This window comes from Manis javanica, chromosome X, assembly GCF_040802235.1.
Source record: "Manis javanica isolate MJ-LG chromosome X, MJ_LKY, whole genome shotgun sequence".
NCBI classification, from domain to species: Eukaryota; Metazoa; Chordata; class Mammalia; order Pholidota; family Manidae; genus Manis; species Manis javanica.
This window is the reverse complement of record NC_133174.1, coordinates 99,429,653-99,451,530: the sequence shown is the minus strand read 5'-3', so window position 1 is coordinate 99,451,530 and position 21,878 is coordinate 99,429,653. Positions and strand designations below refer to the sequence as shown.

The 21,878-nt window shown below is 40.0% G+C and overlaps 1 protein-coding gene across 3 annotated transcripts in view; it reads left to right on the top strand.

Moving 5' to 3' along the window:
- COL4A6 (collagen type IV alpha 6 chain) overlaps positions 1–21,878 on the top strand; it is a 257,980-nt gene that overhangs the window by 97,460 nt on the left and 138,642 nt on the right. The window lies entirely within an intron of this gene.

Sequence of the window (21,878 nt, the reverse complement as noted above, 5' to 3'; positions counted from 1 at the left end):
AACTGACCTTCTTCCTCCCAATAGACTCTTTTTCTCGAGCTATGTTAATAACATTGATTTGGGTTACTGGCTGGACTGGCTCTCAGCCTGGAACCTTTGCTGTCTCTTTTAAGGTGACTTTGCACCTGGTCTTATCTAAGGTGCTTTAATTTCATTCATCAAATTCTTACAGTTTGGTGGGTGTATTGCTGGGTCTTCTGTGGATTCTTTATATAATCTAGTACAACTCTCAGTTGGAAGAGGAAAATGCGTTTCTGACCCAGGAGTCACTGCCATTTTTTTTGGTAGAAGAAAGATTATTAATTGATAGGAGTGATTTTGTCTTGGGCAGTTAGAAAAAGCTTTCCAGAAGAGGCGACATTAAAGCTGAATCTCAAATTAGAAGCTTTGAGGGTTGGGGTAGGATATATGATAATTTCCAAGTAGAGAAAGCAATTTGCATAAATGTTATTGCATACCTGTAGGGTACTGTTGTGTATTAGGGTAAATAGAACATAGCGCACTGGGAGTTTAGGGAGGTCCAATGGCAGAGAGTTCAGGTACCTTCCCTGTCCCATGGCGATCAGCCTTACAAACCCTGGGACATAGCAACTACTGACTGTTCTGCCTGAAACACTGCACGCAAGCCAAGCCTTGACTCCGTGTAAGCTTCCGAACATTCTTCTCCCCTCACGGCCTTTGTATAGTTATCTGTGTAAATACACAAGTTTGACCTGCCCTCCTCTCTATCCCCCCTACTAGTAGACTATAAGTGTCCCTGGAAGAGAAAGAACTTCATGTTTTAATAAAGTTATACAACGTTTTATATTTTAATAAAACTATTTCAGATATTTGTCATTTCCATGCATGTCTTTATACTTTCACTACATTCCTCAGAAACATCGAGTATTATTTTACATGTTATCAACATTATCAAAATGATAGGAGGCACATCATTCTACACCTTGCTGTTTTCAACCAACATTATCTTAAGGTTCATCTATGTTATAGCTCTGTTTCTTTTTTAACTGTTATATAATATTCTGTTGTATGCATATAATCATAATTTTTAAATCTTTTTGTCCCTTTTTGGATATTTTGGTTATATTTCCATTTTGGGGATAACAGACAACATTTTGAAAAACAATGGGCAATAGCTACTGAAGCTGAAAATGCACATGCTTTTCAAATCAAGCAAGTCCATTCCTCAGTATATACTAGACCTATGCTTTTCAATATGGTGGCCACTAACCACATGTGGCTAAATTTTTTTAATATTTTAATACATTTTTTATAGTTTAATTAAAATTTAAATATCAGTTCCTCAGTTGAACTAGCAGATCTTGGTTGCTAAATAACCACATGTGTGTGGCCAGTGGCTACTGAGTTGAACAGCATGGTTATAAAGCATTTCCATCATTGCAGAAAGTTCTATTGAACTCTCCACAATAGTGTTGTCTTGGAGGATAACTTTATTTGCATATTCCTAGTTATCCATAGAATGAATAAAGCTGAAAAGATTGCATTACTAGACTATATATGGTAAATGTTACATGAGTTCAAGGAATAATACCTTAACAAGTTTAGAGGGGGTAGAATTTGAGCAGTTTTGGGGTCTGTGCATGAGTTTGGAGGAGAATTGAGTATGGTGTTTATCCAGGGCAGTCAAGTGCAACATAGCAGGAGAAAGAGTTGGAATCATTACTGTGGGGGAAATCAGATAGCTCAAAAACAGAGAAGCTGTAGCAAGAATCAGATCCAAGGCAAGACTGTGAGAGAGGAAAATGAGTCATGAGGTCAGAAGCCAAAAAGATTAAAAGGAGGCCAAGAGGTGGAGTGCAAGGCAGGTCAGAGAGAGCAGTTGAGGACAGAGGCTGTGAAAATGTGAAGGTCCCTGAAGCCTGTGCTCCTGGCTTTGAGATCAGAATATGTTCATGTCCATCACCCACAAGATGGGAGGCCTGCCCACTTTTAGTGGAAGCTATGGTTAGAAGAGCGTTATCTGGAAGAATGTGGAGGAAGATTAGGGTTTGGCTCCCACTGCAAGTAGGTGTGAACGTTTGAAAGGGTGAAGGCCGGGCGTGGGCAAGGCTGCTAAGAACTGAATTTCTGAGAGAGTAGTTACTCAAGGAAAAGTAAGAGACAAGGGAGGGAGCAAGTGTGGTAAAAGAAGGCAGATCAAAAAGGAAAAGGGGATGAAAAGGCTAAGAGTCAGAAAAAGACAATACAATGAGAGGGGACATTGTACATGTCTTACTGCTGGTTTTTAGTTCATTATCGAGTTCTTCCTATAAAAACAAAACCTCAGTGGGAGTGTGATGTGGGATTCCAAAGCCATGGGTATGATTTATTCAGATAGTACAGTCCTAGCCCCAGGCTTCTGCCCAGCTCTCTGAGCTGCTCTGTGGTCTGCTCCTGGTTTTCCTGAAAGCTTCTCCAGCTCTTCCCCCACCCAGATCTACGAACTTCCACAAGTCAGAGGGAGTGATTAGAAAATTCTGGTTCCAACACTTTTGGTAGGGAGGGGACAGGTGTGTGGCCACAGGGTAAGTTGGGTATGTGTGAAAAATCAAAAGCAGCCATTTTAAAGTTTATGAGTCAAGCAGGATCTCCTCTGTTACTCTTTGATATATTGTGAAGCTTAGCTTGGCAGTAAAAATCCGCTCTCTCCTGCCCACCTCTCATCTCTTTGCATCCTATAGATAGTCTAAACTCAGTTACAATTTCAGTTGTTCTTTTCAAAATTCAATAATCAGATTAGTGCCTGCCTTCAAAACAAATAAAGGTAAAACCTGTTCTAGAACCAAACCAAATAAAGGTTGGCTTACTTGCTTGCTTGCAATAGTGTAAAATCACTTCTAACCACTCAGCTTTTGAGATCCACAGCATATGCAGAAGGGACTAGAAAGTTCACCCAAAGGGGCAAACAAATCTATCTGACCTAAGGAAAGTAATTGTTCAAGTGGAGATTGTGCATTATGAGAGCAGCCAACTGTCTACCAACAGTGGGTCTGCAATCCCACAAACCTTTCCCAGTGGCTTTCTATATACCCTCTGGCAATACTGACAGAGGTTTGGATTCCTGAGCAAGAGCAGTCTGAAAGAGTTGTGTGCACTGCTAATTCTTTACAAAGATTACAGCTCTTTAATTCCCAAGGCTATTTCTTGCTCTGACTCCCCTGCTTCTTTCCAGCTCATGTAACTTCACTCTTCAGCCTCAAAGCCCTGTGTCCAGGCATGAGCCAGTCTACTGAAATGTGGGCAACTGTCTTGACATACATGGGCAATCAGATGTTTGAAGAAAACTGATGAATAACCATGTGTCCAAGAGATCCATAGAGCTTAGGGAGTTCAAAGGCTTATTCTTGTGGTTAAATACCGGGAATGCCATCTCATTCCCATCCACTGATTTCTCTATTATCAGCTGGTAACCCACAAGTAGATCCCTTGTTCATCTGCCAGGATGCAAACTTGCCCTTCTTTCAAGTTCTACTTTTGTTGTCAGGCTTAGGAACACGCAGTTACTCCAAGAGGGATCTGGCTGGCACAGTTAATTGGACTTATCAGGCCGTAATTACAGTATCACAGCATTAGCTTGCATTTCTGGGATTTCATTACTGAACCTTCTTCGTACATGTCTTTGGGTCCTGATGCCACCATTTAGGTTCCCAACAGTTGAACCTATGGCTAACCTCTGACTGCTTCCCTGAGCTCTAGGCAGATGAATATAATGTTTCCTTATGAAGAAGGCTTGGGAAAGCAATTGATAATCATAAGTACTAACATATGTTGAGTGATTCCTATGTGTCTGGCATTATGCTTGCATTATCTTGCAATATTCACAATAAACAAGGGCAGGTACTATTAATATCCCATATGCCTACAGATGAAAACACTGAGGGGTAAGTTAACTTGCCCAAGATTACACAGCTAGTAAACATGTAATTGTCATTTATTCCCATGTCTGTTTTGATTCAGAACATATACTCTTTTTTGTTGAAGTGTAGTTGATATACAATCTTGTATTAGTTTCAAGTATACAAGTGGTTCAACAATTACTACATTATTAAATCCTCACCCCAGCTAGTGTGGTTACTATATATCAACATAGAAAGGTGTTACAGAATCATTGGCTATATTCTCCATGCTGTACTACCATCCCCATGACAAATTTATATTATGATTAAGATATTTTATACCTCTTTATCCACCTCATGCTCCCCACCTACCCATCCTATCCATTCCCCCATGGTAACCACCAGTCACTTCTCAGTGTCTATGAGTCTACTGCTATTTTTTTCATTTTGTTTTGTTTTATTTTTAGATTTCACAAGTGAAATCATATGGTACTTGTCTTTCTCTGCCTGGCTAATTTCACTGAGCATAATACCATCTAGATCCATCCATGTTGTCATAAATGGCAGGATTTCTTTCTTTTTTATGGCTGAATAATATTCCGTTGTATATATGTGCCACATCTTCCTTATTCATTCATCTATTGATGTGCATTTTGGTTGCTTCCATATCTTGGCTATTGTAAATAATGTGGAAATAAATATAGGGGTGCATATATCTGTTTGAATCAGGGATTTTGTTTTCTTCAGGTAAATTCCTAGCAGTAGAATTACTGGGTCAGAACATATACTCTTACTACCGCATCAAATTGCCTCTTCTTGGAAAGTGTCTGTCTGCTCCTGGCTTCACTAGCAAGAGCTCATCTGATTTCAATTAGCTAGAAACTGAAATGCATTGGAATAACAGACATTTCCTTTCAGATGAAGTGATGGGCTATACTGTCATATTTCACTTGTCAGCAATGAGTTTGAGGCCAGATTGTGAGAATTTGTAGATCATTTGTCATGAGTATTTACCAGGCATCTATTATGTACCAGCACATGTTGGGTGATTCAAAAATGTGTAAGAAACAGGTATGACCAACAAGAGATGAGTGTCTTACCAGAGAAAAAAGGCTAACACACAGGAACCCTTCCCAGAAAGAGGAATAGGGAAGGCACAGTAGGAGCAGAGAGGAGTCACTCATAAATGCTTTAAGGAGCAAAATCCACAAAGTTAGGCATAAGAAAAGTCAGGGACCAATGGGCTGATTGATTGATTGATTTTTTTGTGGTAAAATACACAATTATATAGCATAAAATGTACCATCTTAACCATTTAAGGTGTATAATTCAGTGACATTAAATACATCCACAATGTTGTGCAGCCATTACTATCTAGTTCCATAGCTGTTCACCACACTAAATGGGAACCCCATACCCATTAAGTAGTCACTCCCCATTCTCCCCTCTTCCCAGCCCTGGGAAATCACTAATCTCTTTTTGCCTATACAGATTTGCCTATTCTGAGTATTTCATATAAATGGAATCATACAATATGTACCCTTTGTGTCTGGCTTCTTCCACATAGCATAATATTTTAAAGATTCATCCATGTTGTAGTATGTATCAGAATTGTGTTCTTTTTTATTGCTGAATAATATTCCATTGTATGGATAAACCACATTTGTTTATTCATTCGTCTGTTGATAGACATTTGGGCTATTTCCACCTTTTGGCTATTGTGACTAGAGCCTCTATGAACATTGGTATATAAGTTTAGTTTGAATACTTGTTTTCAATTCTTTTGGGTATCTAACTAGCAATGAAATTTCTAGGTCATATGATAATTCTATGCTTAATTTATTGAGGAAAAGCAATGTTTTTCACAGAAATCTACCATAATGGTTAAAAAGGACTTTAAAGTGAGTTGAATCCTGGCTGTGGTACTTAGAGTTGTATGACCTTTAGCAAGTGATATAACCTTTGAACCTTAGCTTTCTCATCTGCTGAATAAGGTTGTTTTGGGGGTTGCATGGCATAATGCATATAAAGCACTTAGCACAGTGCCTGGCACATACAAAGTACTAGATATGTGGCAGCTAATAGGAAACCCCTATATAAGTCTCATGTTAAATGTGATGTATAGTAAACATCACAGAAAAGTAGAGGCACAGCTCTCTTGTTCATATTGCTACTTAGCCGTGCCCCACCATGTAGAACTCAACAAGTTATCTGAATTTCCAGAAAAATGAGCTACCTTGGTTTCTTAACTTCTCAATTTTTAATTATTTAAATTGTATGTATATGTGAGAGTATATGCACACACACACACAGACACATACATACATATATACACACTAATTATCTACTGAAAAAGTTTCTTTAAAATGTCAGAAGCCTGTGCATTTTTTTATAAAACTGGTATTTTCCAAGAAGAGTCAATTTGATGTAGTAGTTAAGAACATATGTTCTGAATCAAAACAGACATGGGAGTAAATGCCATTTCTGTGTTTACTAGCTGTGTAATCTTGAGCAAGTTACCTCATCCTTCTGAGCCGCAGTTTCTTCATCTATAAGCATGGGATATTAATAATAGTACCTGCCTTTGTTAGTTTATTGTGAATATTAAATGAAATAATGCAAGCATAGTGTGAGGCACCTAGCAAGCGCCCAACCCTCTGTCTGTTTTCCAGAGATATCCATGACTTTGACCTTCCTTGCTTTCCACACACCACAAGCCATCAAAATGACCAGCCAAGGGGCTTTAGCCACACCTGAAAGAATATTGAACTGTGATAAATATTCTGTCCAAATGAAATGGAATTCCACCATAACAAAAGCAACCCAAGACTCCTTAATCTCAAATGTATCTTTTGAGTTTCCTGCTTATGATTAGTCTGTCTGTTGGAAGTTACGTTTTTCTAACTTTCTACCTATGCAGAACGGAATCATACAGTATTTGAACTGAAAGGGAAGGGGCAGTGAAAAGAATTACCATCTACTGTATACTATCTTATTGGATCTTTACAACAACCCTGTTGTGAGATAAATATCCATGTGCCCACCTTGCAGCTGTGGAAACTGGGACTCAGAAGTAAACAGCCCAGAACTAGTGTCAGAACCAAGATTTAAACCCAGATCTTTCTGAAGCAGCTTCAATGAACTATACTACAGTTGTTGTAAAGAATTTCTGGTATCTTGTTTTGCTGTTGTTGAAGCAGACATCAAGAAAGGTAAAATGAGTTGCCCTAGGTCACTTAGTCAGTTAACCATAAAGGGACTAGAAACCAGTTCTGAGTACGCCAGCTCCTGTTACTTTATTGCCTCTGAATGGATGACTAGTGTAATGGTTCATCAGTTAGAGAATGAGTACAACATTAGAGTTAATCTGAAAATAAATTCCATCTGCACCTTAATTACTTCCATTTCATGTATCATAGGCTTCGTTGGAAATCTTTTGTCCAGTTACAAATGAACTAGTGACCTAGTGTTCCCTGAAGTTTCAGTGCCCACTGTATCCACTACTTGATGTACAAAATAGAGAGGCAAATGCAGGCAGTCCGCAGATGAATTCAGTTCTATTTTATAAACAGTTATTCGCCACTGTGGTGGTTAATTTTATGCATCAACTTGACTAGGCTATGGTGCCCTAATGCTCAGTCAAACCCCAGTCTAGATGTTGCTGTGAAGGTATTTTTTAAGATATGATTAACATTTAAATCAGTAGACTCTGAGAAAACCACATTACTCTCCATAATGTAGGTGGGGCCTCATCCAGTCAGCTATAGGCCTTAAGGGAAGAAGACTGAGGTGCCCTGGGAAGAAGAGATCCTGCCTCCAGACTGCCTTTGGACTTGAGAGTGCGACATCAACTCTCTCCTGGGTCTCCACCAGGCCTGCCTGGCAGATTTTGGACTTGCGAGACCCCACACTTTATGAGTCTGTTCCAATAAATAAGTAAATAAATTGATGATTGATTGATTGAATTAAAAATACACACACACATCCTTTTAGTTTTGTTTCTCTGGAGAACACTGACTATACAACCACCCACCAATGTACCAGGCACAGTGCTAGGCTCTGGGAATTTAGAGAAGAGATCTCCATACAAAGAGATTTGTGCAATGTGGCAAAATATGACAAAGCACTTTGACATGGTAGGGCAAGGTGGGAAAACAAAGCTACAAAGAAAAGCACTCAGGTATATTTCCTGATATCCTTTACACCTGCGAATAATCCTAATGACATGCAGACATTATCTGTAAGTGGAAAATTTCCTTAATTCTGAAGGAGAAACTTTCCCTTTAGGCAAAAATAGATCCTCCTCCTCTCTTTAGACTACCCTGCTTGTTTAAATCTATTGATTGGATTTACTAATTCAGTCAATATTTACTGAGTCCTGGCTTTGTGTAATGACAAAGTGAGGATGGTCTGAGAAGCTTCAAAGGTACCAGGGCCTCTCCCTAATCTCTGTCTAATCTCTGGAACCCAGCCTAGGGATGGAGAAGTTGCCTGATGTAGCTCTGGAGTGAAAACCAGGCACCTGGAAGCTCCCGGTCAGCCTATTTGTCTCTCTGACAACTTGATTTGGGCCAAATTAGAAACTGTACCTATGGCCTTGGGCAGCGACCTGTCCTCAACCTTCCACTCCTGGTTTCCAGGAATGCCTCCTCAGTTTTCAGGCTCTATCAGGGCCTCGTTCGCATGCATCACCCATCAAAAAGGCTGACCCTGGGTATTTCAGGGAAGGCTTATGTCCTTAAAATGTGAATTTCACTGATTCCCAAAGATGCAAGCTCTTCTCTGACTCCTAACACTCCAGTCATCTGCAGTCCTTGGGAGAGACGAGTAATTAATGTCTAAAGAATACTTGCAAACCATGCAAGGAAGCATATGAATCAATATAGAAAAATCAATAGTTTAACAGTAGCTTTCCATTTATTTAAGTCTTCTTTAATTTTCTCATCAATTAAGCTTTCAGTGTACAGGTTTTGCACAAATTTTGGCAGATTTATCCCTAAGTGTTTCACATATTTGACACAATCATATTTTAAATTTCAATTTATATTTTTTGTTGTTAATATAGAGGAATAGAATTGATTTTGTATAATGATCTTGTATCATCAAACATAACTTACTTATAAGTTGTAGTAGGCTTTTTTGTAGATGTTATAGTATTTTTTACATTGTCATCTGAATAAAGATAGTTTTACTTCTTCCTTTCAAAATTTTTCCCCCAGGCTTTATCACATTGGCTACTACCTGCAGCACAATGTTGAACAGAAGTGTAAATGTGGACATCTTTGCCCTTCTTCCAATCTTAATGGAGCATTCAGACTTTCACCATTAGGTATAATGTTACCTTTAGGATTTTTCACAGATGCCCTTTAGCACATTCAAGAAGTTCCCTTTTATTTGTAGTTTGTTTAGAGTTTTTATCAGGAATGGATGTTGGGTTTGTCAAATTATTTTTCTGTATCTATGGAAATGTTAAACCAACCTACCATTCCTGGGATAAACTGTACTTGGCCATAAGGTACCATCATTTTTATATTTTGTTGGATTCAATTTCCTGTATTTTTAAAAATGTGTGTGTCTGTACTCTTGGAAGATAATGAGTGTGTAAGGGTGATGCTTGACTCATAGAATGAGTTAGGAGGCGATCCTTCATCTTCAATTTTCTGGAAGAGTTTGTGTAGAATGGTGTTATTTATTCCTTAAATATTTGGTAAAAATCACCAGGGAAACTATTTGGCCTAGGAGTTTTCTTTGTGGGTAGGGTTTAACTACAAATTCAAATTTTTAAATCAATAAAGGACTATTCAGATTATCTATTTCTTCTTCAGTGAGCTTTGGTAGTTTGTATATTGGAAAGGAATTACCAAAGATGTTCCTGAGACCTTGCCACAGATGTGGGCTTTTGGAAACCATTTTGCTTGTCACTTTGCCCACAAACAAAAAGAAAAGTAGGTGAGTTTCGAAGCCATGAAACAGATTCAGAAACAAATACTGGATCACTCCTTTGGGCTTTGGGTAACTCCAAAAAGTTTGAACTGGAGTTTGAACTTTGCTTATGACATATAGTGCTGAAATTTTTTTCATGATGCTTTTTAAAGTCTGTTCCCACCAACCCAGTAGACTACTTGACTAGTTTCTATTTTCTGCATATAAGAAGGGATTAGGGCTGTTTCTCCTAATTTTAGAAATGCAGGCATACGTGACAAGTTGGTTTGTCTTGCTCACCCTGCAAGCAAAATTAAAATTAACTTCTGAAAGGATTTTACAGCTTAAAATTGCAGCCATAAAATTAGGTAAAAGTAACATGCTATTCTCGGCAAATGAAGACAGAGATCCCGGTCTGCTATGTACTAGGTTTTTGGGGAGTTTTCTCTCTCATTTTCCTTTTAGCTATGAGAGATAAATTTGCTATGAGCCATATTCAATTTTCCTGGTTCAGATCCTGCTCCCCTTGTCATCTTTCTTCATCTTTGAGCAAGGCAAAAAGCTTTAGCTACATCTACATCAGTAGACCATCTCTATCATGAGCTAGATGTCTAGCTAAATATTATCTTTATGGAAACAGCCTGTATTTGTCTCCCATTCTGTCTCCTTCTAATAGTTGCTCCTGCTGTTGAACTCCACACCGACTCCCCATCCATCTCAGCTGGGCGTTTGTTAGACTACCTTTCCCTGATACAAAAGAGAAATGGCAGTGCCCCTGATCATTTGGACTCAATAATGGATGAGACAGTCTGTCAGGATATTTTCAACAAACTGCAGCCTCTGGCCTGGAATCCCAGGCTTTTCCTATTCCTATAGGTTCAACTCTTAGAATGCTTACTGACTCTTCCATCCTAACTTTGGCTCTCAACGAGAAATCATAATGGATTTTGTTTTCAACTTGGTATGATTTTTCTAAAGCTATCATATTATAAAAGAGCATGAGACTCAGGGTTAAGCTACTACAGCCCACGACCCTGTGTACCTAACGGTTGGTAGCAAGAGCAGGCTCATAGAAAGTATGAGGACATACAACCCCACCATGCACAGCATGGCTGAGGAAACTGAGGCACAGCCTAAGCACTAAAAATAATCTTACATCTTTTTATTAGAGAACAGTCACTACAATGTATCTGAAGTAGTTCAAAGGGGATGCTGTTCGAATGTGCAATGAATACAATAATGAAACACAAATAGTGCTGTAGCTGGAAAAGGGGGAAGGTGATAGTGAAGAAAAGATGTGTGACCATATCTCAATAAGATTGTAACTTATATCTCTATAAAATTTTTACAGAAAAGAAAAAGAAAGGATGTGACTAGGATTTCCAGAGAAAAGGGTGGGATATGAAAGGCATTCCGGCAAAGAGAAATTGCTGACAAACAGACCTCTGTGAGTAGAATATTGGAGGTGATAGGTGGGCCTGCAATGTAGGTTGAGCCTGATTTAGAGGGGCCCTTAAATGTTATGGTTGGATTCTGACCTTTGCAGGTAATAGGTAGTTACCAAAAGTTTTTTGAGAGAAGACAGGGCATAATCACATCTAAGTTATAGAAAGGTATCTCTTTCCTTTTCCAGTGATACTTATTGCTTTATTCTTTTGATTAGAGTTTATCTCCTTCATTAGGCTTTAAGTTCTTCAAGTGTAATAAATATTTGTCTTTTGTCCATAGTGCCCAGAGCAGTGCTTTTATACACTTCTCAAATCAGAGACATGGCTTTGGCATGAGCGAGTTTTGGTTCTAGTCTTTCTCTTTTTGGTCATGTTCCCTCTATTTAAGTATGCATTAGATCCATTTGCTTCTCCCCATGCAGCCCCCATAACCCTTGTTCAGGCCACCTTCTTCTCTCTCTGCAACAGTCTCTTAATTGGGCTCCCACCTCACTACCACCCCTCCTACCATACTGCCACTAGAAATTTTTTTCTAAAATATCAATCTCATCATGTCACTTCCTGCTTAAAATTATCCAGTGACTTCCTGTTGCTCTGAGGATAAATAACCACCTACCTAGGACAGCCTGCAAGACTCTGCAAGAGCAGGCCTTTTCTGCCTATATGGCATCACCTCATGCCACTCTCCCCTTCCCTTTCTTGTTTCAGTCACTCTGGCTTTCTTTTAGTTTCGCCTATGTGCCATGTTCTCTCTCACCACAGGGCATATGCATATATTGTTCCCTCTGCCTGGAAGATCTTCTACTCACTCCTATCCCTTGACCTAGTTGATGCTTTCTTACTCTTCAGACCACAGTTTAACTACGCTTTCTTAGATAAATTTTCACTGAACCCACCAGGGAGTTCAAGTACCCCTGTTATATATTCTCATATCCTTCTGTTGGTCTCCTTTGTATCATATAGCACAATTATAATTAAAAGATTATTTCTTACTTTTCCAAGGTCTGTCTTCTCCACAAGAATATAGAGCTGAGGAGCAAGTCTATTTTATTTAATGGTATATTCCCAGGTATAATCCTGTGTCTGGCAGAGTAGGCACTCAATAAATTTTTGTTGAATGAAAGAATATGTCTTAATGACTTAACCATCATGAATGTTCATACCAGCCTATTTTTCTCTATTACACTTTGCACAATTATTATTCTTTAAATATTTTTGTAAGTATTTTTCTGTATCCCATGTAAGCCCCATGATGGCAGGGATTATATTTATTTTTTAATTGAGTTATGGTTTACAAACAATAAAATGTACTGATCATAAGTGTGTAGTTTTAGGAGTTTTGACAAATGTGCACACTCAAACATTCCAAACAAGATACAGTAGATGTCCAATATCCTAGAGTACCCTTATACCCCAATCATCTTCACCCCCTCACCCCTGCAGATGTTACTCTTATTCTGATTTCTATTATCATGTTCCTTTTGCCTATTCTAGAGTTTTGTGTAAGTGGACCCATACTGAATATGCTTTTATATCTGGCTTCTGTGAGAGTCATCTATGCAGTTATATGCATCAACAGTCTGTTAATTTTTTAAATTCCTCAATAGTATCCCATTGTACAAACATACCACGATTTGTTTATCCATTCACCTATTGATGGAAATTTGGGCTCTTTCCACTTTGGGGTTATTATGAATAAAGCTGCTATGAACATTTATGGACAAGTCAGAGTCAATTTTTTATCATCCTATCCCCAGCCCCCAGCACAGTGCCTGGTACTCAATAAATATTTGGTACTCTCAGCAGGCACTCAATAAATATCTGTTGAATAAACAAATGAATCTAATCTGTACAATGTTAGTAATAACTTTACCTTCCCCTCCTGCTTTGAATATTGGAATGCAGCTAGGTAAGAGTGACTCATTTACAGAAAGAAACTTGAATACCCTCTTAATGTTGTGAAAAGTAAGTTGTAGAGTTTGTACTTTAAATATTATTACTAACAATTACTGTGGACAACTCATCACATTAGTGTGTCATGATGCTATTTGAATTTCCAGATAAAATATAGGATGCCCAGTTAAATTTGAATTCCACATAAACAACAGATTTTTAGTATAAGATGTCCAAAATATCACATGGAACAGATTTATGCTAATTTGGGACACACTATACTAAAAAGATTTTTTTTGTTTTTCTGAAATTCAAATTTAACTCAGCGTCCTGTATTTTTTATTTGCTAAATCTGGTCACCCTAACTACGTGTAAACCATGGCACGTTTGGTCCCCAGGTCCCTTCCAGCCTTAAAGCTCAAAGATTCCTCCCCTGCTCACAGCAACTGGCCCTACGAAATGCTGTCCTTTCATAGCTGCTCGGTAAGCAGTTTCTGGCAAAGGAAAGGAAGACATCTATTTTAAGAACAGTATGGGCAACATTTAGTTTGTCTATTTGTGTTAAGCATTTGCATGATAAATTCACTTTAAGGTTGATTTGGACAGTACATCCCTCAGTCCCTGGCTCAGTATGACTGGCTCTGGCTTTTCCAAGTGCTATCCAGCATGCCTGTACCTCTCCCCACCCCCACCCCAACCCATCGGTTGTGTTTGTGGATGTGGATGAACACAGACAGACATTGGAGGGAAGTGCCTTCCTGAACTGCTCAGCAACGTCTGCTGTCAGCTTCATCCTTAAAATAAAAGGTGGGTGACAAGTTCCATCTGGTAGGGCGCCAGCTCCCACAGATCACTTTCTTCTCCTACCAGAGCCTTTCATTCATAAACTCTCAAGGAGCTGTTCTTAAAAGGCAAATGCACATTAAACATGGGACAAGACTCAGCTTGGTTTAATGTGTGTATACATGCTTTAATTTCAATGAACAAGTTTTGTTTAGAATTGTTCAAAGTAAAGGCAGACTCTCTGTCTTAGAGCACAAACTTCAGAAACCTTGGATGGTGCTGAAGGGGGCCTGGCTTACTAGAAGAGCACTAAGATTTTGAGTCAAGCCTGGGTTTGAATTTGTGCCACTCCTTACCTTGATCTTGGGTAGGCAAACCATTTAATCCCAGTAAGTGTCAGCTTCCTCATTTGTGAAATGGTGGTGGTAATATGCCTACTTCACAGTGTAGTTGGGACAGTTCTATTGGAGAACAAAGGTGAAGTACTTAGCCAGGCACATAGCAGATGCTCAATGCATGGTAGCCATTATTATGAATGTGGCCCCAGGAATATGTCTGATCCAGCCAGAGAGGCCTGTCGGGTTCTCAAATCCCGAGAGCACCCACAAATTATAAAAGAGCACCTCAGCATCTTGTATTATTCTTCCCCTTTAGAAATTTAGCTGTGCCCTGAGAAGAGAAGCCAGGGGGCTTTGAGTCTTTGCTTTGTAACTTAACTAGCAAGGGACACCAACTTTCTGAGACTCAGGTTTGGTTTTATCAATCTAAAAAATGGACACATGAAAATTATTCCTTTGTTTGAAAGTAGTTATGAGAATCATCAGTGGAGTTTATTTAGAAACAGTACAAATAGTACAAGTAATATTGTAAGGTAAATAAACCAATGTCGATCAAAAATTCAGAGGAAGAAAAGGGCCCCTCTTTTGACGCTCATCTTTCTTTTCATGACTTCTCAATTTCAGGCCAATTCCTGCATCTGGTGGTAGTGGGTGCAGTGGAAAAACACAAGAGGCAGTGAGGATACCTGGTTTCTTATCCCATCTCTGATCCATAACCTCCTATGTTGAGGAAGTCACTGAAAGCTGAGCTGCCATTTCCTCATCTTCAAAATGTTTCTCAGTCACTGAGTGAGCACCTCGTAGGCACCTGCAGGCACACTACTAGATATTGTCTTTATAAATAATACCAGCTAACATATATTGAGCGTACAACATGCACCACGCATGGTACTAGGGGCAAAATCTGTAATGTCACAAAACCCTATGATGTAAAATATTACCATCCTTATTTTATAGTTGAGGAAGTTGAGGCTTAGATGGTTTAAACTGATTTGCCTTATGGTGAATAAACCAAGGTCTTCATCTCAGAGGAACTCCTATCCAGGAGGGTAGGTGAAGATATAAAGAAATAATTGTGATATTGAGTGATTGTGTGATATCTCTATACAGCAAAAATACCTATTCCAGACATGTGGCAGAAAATCAAATGAGATTTAGTGTGAAAGATGTTTTGAAGAAACCTGGAGTTATTAAACCAGCATAGTTCTGTTATGTTGTAGGAAATGGGGATGGAGCAGCTATTTCAAAAACCATTTGCTGAGCTAATTCAAGAAGTATTTATTATATTCCAAGGGCTGTCTTGTTTTGCACCAGGTGAAGTGTTAACAGGCCCTAGCCTCTTTGTGGTGCAACCTCTTCTCTCTTCTGAGAGCCAGCCTCAATTCTAAAACCCACACATTTCTTCCACCTGACCAGGATCAATCACCCACCGATTGTACTACCTTATTTGCTGCCTGGTACCCACCGTCTGTGTGCACTTCCCTCATTAGGAAGCCTAGATTCCATGGTCCATTGCTACAATACTTTTTTCCATATGCCTTTGAATCCCTTGCCCTTCTTTTCCTTTATCATTCTCACCTAGCAGAACCCCATGCTGGTTAAATCCAATTCTGCCACTAATCTGCATCTGTCCCCATATGGCAGAACAAGCTAAGAAAATGTCATAATAACAATAACTGGTGTTTCTTTAAGTCCATGACCACTGTCCTCAAGTGGGCCCCAAAGCTGCCTTGCAGCCCTATCACATCTCCCTAGTTCTCCTTTCTGAAATCGCCCTGGTCCACATCACCACATTGCTAAATCCATTGGTATGTTCTCATGCCTCGTCTTGATTTTTCAGTAATTTAGCACAGTTTGTCACTCTTTCCTCCTTGAAATACTTTCTTCACTTGCCTCCTAGGACCCTTCTCTATGTTGATTCTCTACCTGCCAGCCTGGCGTCTCCTTCACAAGACTCCTTCTCTGGTACCTTCTCACATTCTCTTAACATTGAAGCGCCTCTGCGCTCAATTCTAGGATGTCTTCTGTCTCCTGTCTCTACATGCACTGCCTTGGTGATCTCACCTAGCCTTGTAGCTTTGTATTCATACCGGTGGTGGCAGAGGTGGTACGCATGAAATAATCCCTGCCCTCTTCCACTTTCCATGCTGTGAGGTGGTCCCCTGTGTCTAGTGCTTACTAAAGGGAATATGAGCGCAGTCAGGGGCAACAAAGAACAAGTATTCACATCTGCAGTGGTGGAGTTGCTAGAAAGAAGCAGCTCAGAAATCCAAGTCACTTTTGGAAGGAAACCACTAAGGAGAGCTGCCTGTCCCTCACTGGATTATATAACATGAATAAGAAATAAACCCTAGTTACATTAAACCATTGAGATTTGGGGCTTGTCACCACAACATTGTTGAGTCTGCACTGACTAGGGCACTGCAGACCACAGGTACATCGCCAAGCTAGCCGTCTCCCTCAGACTCCACACTCCAGAGCCACCTATCGAATCAGCTTCCCCATTAGACATGTAATAGACATGTCAAAACCACCATTCCTGAAGCCCCCGAGCCAGCTCCTCGAACAGTTTTCTCTATCTGAGTAAATAAGAATTTCATCTTTCTAGCTGCTCAGTACAGAAGCCTTGGAATTGACCTCGACTCCTTTCTTTGAGTCACATCCTGTACCCAGCCCATCAGCACACCCTAGCAGCAGTACCTTCAGAACATATTGGGAAAGCTCCCACTTCTACTGGCCTTTACAACTGCTTATCCAAGCCTCCATCATCCTTCTGCTGGACTACCATGCCAGCCTCCTGGTTTCCATTTCCACCTTTGTCCCATGACAGTTCATGTGGCAGCTAGAGCAATCCATTGAAAAAGTAAATCTGTAGATGTTAGAACCATTCAGTGTTTTTCCAGAGGCAGAGTTCTTATAGGGGTCTCTAAAATCTTAACACGATCTAGCCCCTGCTACATCTCTGAGGCATGATCCAGCCTACTCCCTTTACTCCATTCCGGCATTCCGGCTTTCCTGCTGAATGGCCAAACATCAAGCATGTTCTCTCATTTATTGCCCTCACTCTTGCTCTTCCCTTTGCCTGCAACACTCTTTTTCCAGAATACTACATGGCCTGCCTCCTCATTAGCTACAGCAGAAGTTCTCAAACTTGACAGTGCATAGGAATCACCTGAAGGGCTTATTAAAAACAGATTGCTAGGCTCCACTCTAACATGTATGATTAAGTAGATCTGGGAGGGGGTGATAATTTGCAATTTTGACACGTTTCCAGGGCTGATGATGCGGGCCCAAAGACTGTGTTTTGAGAAACACTATTCTCTGCTCAGAAGTTAGCTTATAAGCAAAGTCCTCCCTGACTTCCCTATATAAAATAACAGCTTGACCCAAGACTTCATATCCCTTTGTTTTCCTTCATACATATTATCATCTGACAAAAATGGATGTAATATTTGTTTGCTACTTGTCTTCCCCTCTAGATTATAAACACCATGACAGTGGGGATTTGGTTTCACTTGTGGCTGTATGATACATGTCTATCTCCCATGTCTAGCACAGTATGTGCCTAACACACAGTAGGTGCTTCATAATTATTTGTTGAACGAATAATCAAAATAAAATATCGCACAGCCAGCCTTCTATGACTGAGATTCTGGAGGAATTACTTACAAGGATAACTCACCTTTGCTAACCATTCAGTCACTCCAGCTAAGCTGCTCTTATGTTCCACCTCTCACTTCCTACCTTTTGTGTCATTGTCCTCCCTGCCACCACTCATGACAGAGTACACTACTTATGCCTGGAAAGGCATACCAGCTTATGGAAGGGTCACTGTGATGTAACTCTTTATTTCAGGAAACCAAAGGGAGAGGGAGAATAAAGCTGGTCCAACACCTGTAACAAAATTGTTCTGAGAGCAATTACTTCACAGCCCTTTACTTAGTACCTGCTTGTGCAGAGGCTACAGAAAAAGATAAAACAAAGTCCTGTTTCCATTCTGAAGGCAAAACCAAATCGATTGAGTCAGCGCCATTAGCCAAGAGGAGGGAGTAAGAATTGCTGCCCGAAATTGCTGAGAGGAATAAAATGGGGGTCGGGGGAGGTGGAGTCTTCAACAAGAAGATGGTGTTTGAGGTGGATTTTGAAGAATGAGTAGAAGTTCAGTTTGTGGTAAATGGGAAAACAGGATAGAGAAGGCATTTTAGACAGAGGAACCAGCGTCAGCAAAGGGACAGATGGTGTGTGAGATGCTGGTGATACTAAAAGTATTTAACAATCAGTTGTATGCAGATATCAACAAATCCAAATGGGCATCCTAACCAAGCAGAGTGGATATCAGCCATAGACAAACCAGCATGGCCATATCATTGCATACCACCTGACTATCAGCTCAAGAGAGAGAGCAGTGTCGCAGAAATGCTGAGTCATGTGGCATAGCTAATGTTAATGTAATAATAATAGCTGATGCCGAGGGCTTACTATGAGCCAGGCACTGTGCTTTGTGTGCTTTAGGTTTGAGTCCTTCAATCAATCCCTATATAATAGATACTGTTACCTTCCCCATTTTACAGATGGAAAATTGGATATGAAAGAGTTTCAGTCACTTTGCCTCAGGTCACTCAACTAAAAAATTATTAGATCTGGGATGTAAGCCTATACAGACTTACTCCAGAGCTTGTACACTTAACTAAGGTATGCTGCCTCAGGTAATGGCTAGAATGTAGGTTGCCTCTCTAACACTGTGGGGATAAGAGGTAAAGCAGGCTGACGTTTCCCCTTATAGACATTATAGTTTGGTTGAGGAAACAAGACTCTCAGCCATAAAACCTAAGAAACATTGCAAGGACTGTCAACAGCAACATGTGATACTTGCCCAGGAAGTGGGACATACAATGTATGCTGTGTCTTTTCCCTAAACTGGAGTGGTCATGGAAGAAATGGAACTGGAACTTGGGCTTGAGAGGTATGGAACAATGTGGAATTAGGGTCAGAAGTACTAGGGTGTGACCTACTCGCTAGCAGTGTGACCTGGGCCAAAGTAGTTTCCTTCGGTGTTCCCATCTGTAAAATGGGTGATGTGGATTAGACTAGTGGTTCTTAACAGAGGTATCCTACCCCTGGGAGGTATTTGGGAAATGGTGAGGGCATTTTTGGTTATCACAGTTATTGAGGGAGACTCTTAGGTTGGCCAGGAATGGTCAATGTTCTGCACACTCTAAATTGTCCTGTATCCTGCCCCTATGTTTAGAAGACCTCTGGACATTCATGGAGGTGGAATGTCTTTATAGTTATCTGAGCCTATAACATAACCACATTTTACATATTGCAATGAATTTTTCATTGTTTTATTTTATTGATTAAAACCACCCAGTAAATAAAGGAAAGACTGAACTTTTTTCTCAGAACTTTACCATGAGTTATTCACCATTTCAGAAAACCACTACAGTAACAGTAACTCTGTTCGTGGTACTTGAGTCACCAACATCACATCCCAATGTCATTCTGCTTCAGCAGGCTATCGCGTTCACAGTGATTCGGCATTCAGCTGCTAGCCTCTGACAACTTCATTACATCTTACAGTACACCCATGTACGAGCCTTTACATATTGAAATACGTATTGTTTCATTATACTTTTGTTTTTTATTTGCAATACAATAATGGCATAATATGTGCTTTTTAAATTATTCCTTACATCTTTATTATAACTTATTCCTATGAGTTGTTTTATTTCAGGATAGCAAGAATGAATAATAAATACTGATAATAAAAAGTAGTGTGCCTGTCCGAGTTAAGAGCCATAGTATTAGATGATCTCTCAGGGCCTTTTCAGTTCTAATTGTCTGTGGGTGTAGGGAGAGGTTGGATTCTGAGAGGAAGTGGAGAGCATTCGAGGACGGGAATGACACCAGCAACATGGCCTGGTTCAGCAGGGTTGGAGTGTCCCCAGAGAAGCCAGGATAGGGAAGGGACTTACTTCCTCAGGGCCTGGTCTTGTCATGTTCCCTGGAAGCCACTCCTTTCCTCCCTCCCCCTTCACTGTAACTGAAGACTCCTGGGGGAACTGCCAGGGCCCGCATTACAGGAAATTGCCTTGTGGCCAGTCGGGCCTCTCTGGTTACTTTCCTCCCTGACAGAGGACAGTGATGGCTTCCTGTCTGTTAGCTGGGTGTCTTTGCCTCCTTTTTCTGCCAAGTTCCCAAGAAATCTTAGCTTCTGCTCCTTATGTTTTTGTTCAGCTCCTGTCATTGGGGTTTTTCCCTTTCTTATCTAGCTCCCTTGCTTCAGGCCTCCTTGCTCCGTGCTAGAGATCTGGAAACTTTTGGTCCACAACAGACAAATTGTGTGGGACACCCAAATAGCATTGTTTGGAAGTAGGCCAAAGCCTGGAACAGATAAAACTGCCACTTTGGCAATGCCTATTGAGTCCTCTTCCTTGAAGGGGATGACTTTATCATTTAGTAACATATTGGTTTTGCTTCTAATTATACATACTCATTGAAGACTGCTAGGAAAATGCAGAAATATATGAAGAAGCAAATACAAATTATCCATTATCCCAAGAAATACTGTACTCAGTGTTAGACAAAGGTGACAGCACTGGTGAAGGTTGAATTCAGTGTTGCTCTGTCTCTCTATTCTCTGTTCTATGCCAGCCCCCAGTTTTCTCCTCCCACAGCACCTTTTGATCTTACCCTTTTGAAAACTTGCCTGTCCTATATACCATAACATAGAGGGCAAACTGAAAAGTGTACACTAGCACTTACCATGTCAAAGGCACATGAGAGAGATAAAATATCTCAAATCAGAAAGGTGTTTGGAATCTAAAATAGCAATATTTTGTCATAGCTCTGCCATCACTACCTTATTACTGAAGTGTTCTGGTGATAAAGTGTTGTGGGAATGTCTAAAGAGATAAGAGACCATCTGAGAAATTCACGGTTCTCCCTGGGAATTAGGAAAAGGCTCACAGTACAAAGAGACAAGAATGATTAAGTGTGAGGCTGGCTCATAAATATGCCTTTCTCTTTTGAAAAAAAAATAACCAACATTAAACAGAAAAGTTCAATGATACTAAATCCATCCCAGAGATAAAGTTCTTATTACAGATAATAGTTAGAATTTATATTTTGCTTTTTTTCCAAGGTGGATAGGGTCAGAATGGCAGTTTCCTCATGTTTGAGTTAACATGGAGCCTCTGGTAGACAGAGGACTTAGAAAATGTAAGGCATAAGAGTTAAGGTTAAGGCTTTGGAGTTAGTCTGACCTGGGTACAAATCTCACTTCCATTCATGTAGTCATCAAACATTCCTTACATGCCAACCCCTTGTCTTAGATATCAGGATTAAATATTGGACAACACAGATAAGGGCCCTACTTACATGGAGCTTACATTCTAGTGGGGAGAGACAAAATGTTTAATGTTGAAAAAAAAACATAATGATATGATTGGAAGTAACTGGGGGTCACCTTAGGCTGAGTGGTTAGACAAGCCTCTCTGAGAATAGACAATTGAATGGGCACTTGGAGGATGAAAAAGACACCAGCACTAAAACAAAAAAAATCTAGAGGACGTGCATCCCAGGCAGAAGTAACAGCTAGGGCAAAGCCCCTGAGGCAGGGTCTGGCTTAAGTTTTTAAAGAATAGAGTGAATACCAG